Here is an 8,299-nt window from a genome sequence, read left to right as displayed (position 1 = left end):
GGTTTTTGTGGATTGGATCCATTTTGCATAACTACGTCCAATTAGGGTCGCCATAAGTACTTTATTGTAAAGTATTGTAAGTTTTAAGTTTCAGTTTTCAGTTAAACGTACGAGACGACGCGACAGCAATAAATGACCTATTGCGACCATTTAAGGTTATATTTATTTATTGGTGTCAAAAAATAAACAATAAAAAAGCGTCCCTACATTCGTCAGAGCAATGACTATAGCAATTGTTCTTCTATGCTACATTCATAAATAATTAATTACTTACCTGTCGTTATAAAGACAGATTGTCAAAATGGGGTTAAGGCGTTCTTCGATAACAATTTATTTTAGATGTTGCTAGAAGCACCAAAAACAGCAACTTAAGAAAATATTATTTACTTAATTTTTAGATGTTATTTTTTTTCATAGATCTTATATATAAAATTCTCGTGTCACCATGTTAGTTACCGTACTCCTCCGAAACGGCTTTACCGATTTTCACCAAATTTTGTATGCATATTCAGTAGGTCTGAGAATCGGCTACTATCTATTTTTCATACCCCTAAGTGATAAGGGTTGTTCAGCCATAACATTTTTTTATTTATATGGCAACACAACTTTTGCCGGGTCAGCTAGTAATTAATAAAACTTTTTGCTTAATGAAAAGATAGAGCAACCTCACACGTGACACGACAATTCTTCTACTAACTATTTAATTATTTAGTTATCATGTCCTAACATATTATTTCAAACTTGTATCTAAGAATATCTACGATATTCCTAATTCAACAGTAAATAAGAGTATGATATTTAATTTTAGTAATGCACCGTCACCCCTCCCACTACTCGACTTATGTATGCATAAACATTTCAATGTACCACGATTTATATTCACATCGGAATTGCGACACTAATTTAATGGTTCATATTTGCAATCGTCGTCTATAAATATTAAGTTTCGTTCCAATCAATAAGAAAATAGAAAATAATGGTGTTTGTTCTTTCATTCATGTCGCGTATCTATGAAAAAGGGATAAAATACGCGCTATCATCTTAACATAAGAGCAATGTACGAAAGTATCACAGAAGTACTAATGTAAGATGATATCTATATTGTGTAATTCAGCAACTACAACAGTTTTTAAGTAATAGAAGCAACAAACAAACTTGTAATCTTAAGTCCTTTAAAGTTATTTATTTGTGTCTATTTGTGTCATTGTGTTTGTGAAATAGGTAACATGTTCTGTTCCGACTAAGCAAAATTCCTTCTAATGCTATATACTATATACGCTATGTACGACCTGTGTATTATCTGTCTACTAAATGTCATATTTGAAGGACAAAATCCACCTCACCCAACGAAGGGCCGCGCCTATGTTGACGTACGTACCTACGAATACTCTATACACTAGCTTCAAAATCATAAGCCCTTCATATGCTCAAGTCCTAGCAAACAAGGTTTGAAGATGGTAGAATCCTCTATGGTTCGACTCCGGTAGCACCAACGCCGCACTTGTTTCTGCCCAATAACAGCAGTCCTTAAGAGGTGCTGTTCTGTTTTAAAGGGTTTGTTGAGAGACATATACTGTTTTGAGGGAGTTCCAGCTTAGTCTTCACTGGTAGCGCATTTGTGGCCGACCTCAGATAGGAATATAATCATATCTGGAGTTCAGTACATGTATATAGGCGGCAATAGACTTCCTTTAGGTGGTCAGATCAGTTTACCAATTCTTCCAAGTGCGTCCTAATAATGTTTTCCAAGATATATTTTGGAACTAGATAAAATCTCCAAGATCTTGGAAACCATTACGACAATCAGCCAAGACCCTAAATATGTGTATGATTAAAAAAATCTGAATTCTTCGGCTTAGTTTCGGTACCTAACTTACTTAGCGTGTACCGTATAGACGCTATAGACCCTAAACAAAGCAAGAATACGATATAAAATATCTACTATATTTATATATACATCGCTTAAATTCTTTTAAAGAAACACGTGTACAGTGAATGTGCATTGCATGTGACATTTAAAGTTCCTACGAATTTTTTGTCCACCATTAAATATCAAGAGCAACTTTGTAACCTGCGAAGAAAATTCTAACCGATGCGTCAAGCGCCCAAATCGATCTGCTATCAGTCAGAAGGCGTGGGAACACTGCTTTGATATCATTTCGTTACTTGAATCGTTGAATGGCATCACTAATAAATAAGGTGAGATATATTTTCAGAAGCGCCAACTGGCGTCCAAATTGCTGATACTAAAAATAGAGCGCGCTTAGGACGTTCATCTCAGAATGTAGCGAAACGAATCTTTTACCAAAATCTCGGTGATTCATCAAAAACTTGTGCAAATTACATCGATAATTCCGCGTTATCACGGTGGGTGTGTTCGATATACGTCACCTTTATTTTTAGATAGTTATCTAGTTGCATAAATATCGCCCGGCATATGTGCGTTTACCATAAACCTATTCACACGTATTACAACTACACCACAACGACAACTGTGTGAGAAATGAGTTATGTAAATGCACACCTAATTTAATTTACACGGACTACATTTTGCCATCCAAATCAATAATATAGACGAAACTGACCACAACACAACTACAAGTGACACCGTGTATAAGAGGCCGGTTAATCTATCGCAAAAACATGTTTTTGTATTTACCACAACAGAGTAACAAAACCTGCGACACTATTTACACGTAACCACCGCTTGCCGACATTTTGTTGCTGTGCTGAATGGTACATGTGAATAGACTATTAGAGTCACACACCGTTTGTAGATTTACAACGAGTAACGACATTGAATGTCGATTAAATCTAGGGCGTCTATTTTTATATTCAACGATATTGAAAGTAAAAATAACTTTACTTATGAAAGCTATCAACATTATAAGTTGCTCGCCAAAGTGGTCACTCGAAGAAGAAACAACAAATTCTTTAGAGTACGACAAAGTAACTCAAAGTACATAAAATAGCAACGATTTTGCCGAAATTTTCAATCATACCTACGTCGATAGACAAAAATTCGTATACATATAAGAATACATGCCTATGTCAGTTTTGTTGTACATGTGTGCCGAAGTCTATAAACACGTAACAGTAGCACACAAGCTCAGCTGCCAAGACTATACAATGATTCACAGTATACATATTCACTCAGAAGCTGAACTGCATACAAAACATCTTTGAATTTCATTATTTATCTGCTATTGCATTATATGTAGTCATTTGATTTTGTTTAGCTATAAAATGGTAGTTAAATAGTCTGAGAATTAGGTACTATTAATATATGATTACTGAATTTGAGTAGTAATTACCGCCTTTGGAATATAACAATTTAAAACTATTTTTTATAAGATTAAAGTAACAAACGGCCTTGTACTTGTAAATGCCTATTACACAAACTCTACCTGAATTTGATCATAGATGCGGTATCACTCTTGAGAACTAAGATGGTCGGTTGATACAGGGCCTGATTTAAGGGAGGGCAACCGGGGCGGCAGCCCCGGGGCCTCCAGAAAAGAGGGGACCCTACAATAGAGACATCAGATTTCTTTTTTAATTCTGACTAGTAAACTCTAGTAAAAAAAATATATCTTTTCCTTTGATATTTTTTTTCGCTGTTTTACCTTTATCTACAGTACTTTGCACAAACATGAATACTAGAAGAATTTTACCTGCGTTTCACAATAAAATATTTATTGAAAAACTCAACTGAAAAAAATGTTCATTTTATTCGGAAAATAATTTGGGGCCAGGGGGCCTCCACTCCTTTGTTGCCCCGAGGCCTCTAGACCTCTAAATCCGGCCCTGGGTTTATAAGTCAGCCAGCATCAACACCCTTCTACCAAAACGTATAACTGCTTCCGCTGGAGATGGGTATACTACCTACCCAGTTGAACTATACTGGCTCTACCACCTTTCAAACACCTTACGCACTTTCAACAATTATTTCTACAAATATTTTTTCATTTAATTATACTTATACATTACTTACTTATACTTAAACTTAGCTAATTTATAAGTCTATTCGTTTCTATAAAATTTACTTTCATCGAAAAAGTATGAAACTTCCCCATCTTGAACACGATTCGGAAGCGATCGCTTTTATATATTTTGCCGATGCGTCTTCTAAGTTCTCGCTGTACGAAGTTTGACTTCTGCAATATACTTCAATGTGAACAACCGTTTCGTACACAAACGTGCTTGGCATGTGTGCGTCAGAGACTTCACGCGTCGAACGAATGATCACATGTCCACATTCCGAGTTCCTTATAAATGACGTGAAAAGATCTGTACGGTTTCAAGCATGTTTCAATTTCAACGAACTTTATTGAACAGCCGGCCAATGTGTGCGATTTGACCTACATTCGTATTTTTCACCTCAGACGCTCGGTGCTCATTTATTACGTCATATTTTTTTAATATATACGCCTAACATATTTATTGCGTTACGTAAAATATTAAGAATCTTTATTATTCTAACAATAGGAATAATACTCAATTATTATTATATACTGCAGTGGGATACTTTGTCATCTTTTTGTTATTACTGAATTCATTTTTTTCTTTATGGTTTGTCATGTCTACATTTTAATATGTTTTTATTAATAAAGTAGAGAATAAGCGAAACGTAAATAAAAAATTGCTACCATATTCCATTACAATATTTACAATAACAAGTTAGCTTTTAACAAGAAGCGAGGAAGTAATTCTAAAACAAAACGTCCACATTGTAATATAACAAACAACTGCGAGCTACGTTTGCTGATAAAATTACACAATCATGCAGAATATTGCATACGATACAGATAATATAGGTACTGATTCTGGTTTAATCAATGTGTCTCTTAAAATAAACAAAACGTACGAACTTATTTTGATGTTTTCTTAGTAAAGAAAAGCAGATAAAGGTATGCATCATTATTCTTTATAAACAAGGAAACAAACAAATAAGTGCCTAGGTACTGACTGAAATTATTTTCTTTTTTATACCAATTGGTAGCAAATTGACCAGTCTGGTTTGCAATCTATCTTATATTAATTGTTCAGTGTCGCCAACGGACGTTGGAATCAATTTCAGACATAACCGGCATCACGGCTAAATTGGACAAAAAAAGCGTTGTACTCGTACTTGCCATATTCTGTTTTGAAGGATATCATAAGGTAGAAATGCTTATATAATGGATTCCGGCGTAGTACTCGGTTCGATTTTTTTCATAATCGATTTTTTATAATTTATGTCGGTTGCTAGTTTGTTTGTAGTAAACTGAATCCTTTGGAAGTAGGTAGGTACATGATCACTGCATTCGAAATATTATGTTCTCATGGCTTATTTAACAAACGGTGATAAACCAATATGAATTATACCCTTCTACTTTCGATTACTGAGTTCATATCCTCTTTACGCTTTCGAACATCACGAGTATAATCAAAAAAATATCACCTACTTGAAAGTTAAAGAAAGCATCGCAAGGAAAGCAAAGCATATGAAAATTTTCCACAATGTTTTCAAAGGAGTGTAAATTCTGCATCTCACCAGAAGGACACACTGTGAGTCATCTGTTTCAAAAATGTACTTATTTTCTAAACAAATCAATAAATGTTTCTTAGACTTACAGTAGACTAAACTCTAGCTAGACTTGTAGCATGCATAAGAACGTGCTTCACTGATAACCTTATCTATAGGACTTACATAGCTTCGTCATATGAATTAATACTAGCCAGATAACCGAACTACGTCTGGTTATTTTATACTAATTTTATTAGTTCCACTCGTATAACAAACAAGCTAAAGATAACAAATCTAGGCAGATTTAAACCTACCGATAATTTTATACACTTTAAATTTTACAAATATATAGTTTTAATGAATAAGTACAATTTTCTCTGTTATTGCTGGTGGAGATAAAAAACAGGCAGCCAAATCTTAGGCTACTGTAGATACGGCTATAAGAAAAGGTAGGTACCAAAGTCAATAAAGGTATCTACTGTTTATTTTATCGATCTATATACCTACATTTCATAATAATATTTTCTTTATCTTTAATAAGACACAATAAACATTAATGTGTAGTTTCACTACACATTGCTCTGCCGTTGACAGCGGCCGCTATAAATTACATTATATGACATTTATAATGTGTTTTAAGCACAACAATGGTTTTACAGCTCATTTTTATCACGAGACAAAAGCAACGCTTTCGTTCAAAATGAATGCTTATCATCTTGCTCTTTCTTCTTCATAAAATACACGAAAAAATATGTTTTAGGAAAGTGTGAAGTTCGTGATAAAGTCGGTATTTAGATAATGTGTTTCGTCATAATTATTCATATCTGACACGTACTTAAGGCCTGATGTTCATGTTTTAGAGCTGTCTGTCAGAATTGTAATAATCTGATTACGGTGAGAGGAAATTTATCATGCAAATTGAATAATACTTATGATTCATGTGTTTACGATAGGAATTTTATCGTAAATTTACCATTTGGTATTCTATTGTGAAATCGGTTATTAGGTTTTCCACAGCATCATACCGTAATTAAGGGTTCATTTACATTTAGGGACATTTAGCGTTTCAGACGCTTGTCACAGCAGACACGGGCGGTGCCTATCAAAGTACTTTCTGATACGTTTTTGAACTATTACTTACAAATTTTCTTTCGTAGATTAAAAGGGGCCTTAACCGTGTAATATCACGCGGAAGTACTACGCCTTATGCATGGAAGAGAGGTACAAGATAGAAATAGATTAAAATAGTGTCGCTTATCATATTGTTTACTTTAATAGATAATAAAACGGTTACACCGACAAGCAAACTACGAACATTTAGATACATTAACCTTTGGCCATAGACATAGTATTAAGCGAAATAGTCTAAATGCATCTAATGTAATGATAGTACGAGATTTAAGGATGATTTGTAGAGACAAGGCCTAAGCCTTGGCTGCTATTCTGTCGACAAAACTAATAACATAAATAAAGTTGGACTGTCTCTTAGTTTTCCGGTTTATGAGCTGGATGAAGAAGTCGTGTTTCCCTCAAAATATAATATGCGTAGTCTCACCTGCTATAACGGCAGATATATCAATTTTGAATTAATTTAGAGTACATAATATATGAAAATGTTTTATTATTATTTTAATTAATGAGATGCGCCTAGTAGTTATGTTTGAATTAATTCTATTCGTTTCTTCCTCTGAATATTGTGAAACCTATGATGACACACATACAAAGTTACTCGTGTAATGTAAACGCTCTTGTAGAGCCCTACATCCTGTAAAGTTAGGATATTTGCAACTGATGAATTAATAAATATGAAGGTTAAGCTGCAATTCTCAGAGGAAGAGGTAACGATAACATCCACGGTTCAAAGTAATCAGAACATTTATTAATAAATTACCACAGAATCTATATTTACACTTGTGAAACTGACGAAGATATATGGTCTGTCTCAGTTAATTACCGTAAATGACTACCGGTATTTATTTATGTGGAAAATTACTCATTTCCATCGGAAGTCAAGAAAAGTGGGTAACTGGTCCCTTTACATAAGTCACTCTGTTTCAACATGTCACTCACGCGTCAGTAGTACGTAGTGTAAACTGTACTATTTGCTAATATGAAACATTGAAGTACTATCATTTTGAATCGCAAATATTTTAAAACACATCCTGCGTAGACTACTTAAACGATAACATATTATGACGTTCGTAATGTTTATTTTCAGGTTATTTTTAGAAAGACTGCATTATTTATATTGGTACGGTTTTAAATTTAAAAACATGGCATCATTGAATTTATGTGCCGACAAAATGTAAATAGTATATATTCTATTTTGTAAATAAATTTATCCATAAGATGGCTGGCATCATTACTGACTTCTGATAATAGTATTTGGCATAAAATCATCGGCTCAGAAATCTTTCTAAAATTTCTGTACATACACAGATACAGTATAAAAATAATTTAATTGCTTCTAACTTAGCAGTGCCAAAGACTTTTCGAAAAAAATGCAATAGTGGGAGTACACCATATACACATAGTGAACTCTACATTTTTAATATTTTTATTCATTTTTGTCACAGGCTTACAACATAGTTTATATAATTAGTTTAGGAAAATCTGAATCGTTTTTTATATAAAATATCTATGCAATCAACTTTAAACATTGGATTTCTGAGAACTCGCTATACTTAGAGGCATAACGATTATATATTACTGAACGTTGACTTCCTCCTACTATAGTTACTGCCTTGAGTATTTCCAATCCAAAGATTAACAGCCTCATTCTTTGAGTCC

Source organism: Epargyreus clarus, unplaced genomic scaffold, assembly GCF_041222505.1.
Source record: "Epargyreus clarus isolate Ecla_fem2 unplaced genomic scaffold, WU_Ecla_fem_2.2 ptg000003l, whole genome shotgun sequence".
NCBI lineage: Eukaryota > Metazoa > Arthropoda > Insecta > Lepidoptera > Hesperiidae > Epargyreus > Epargyreus clarus.
This window is presented reverse-complemented; position numbering follows the sequence as displayed.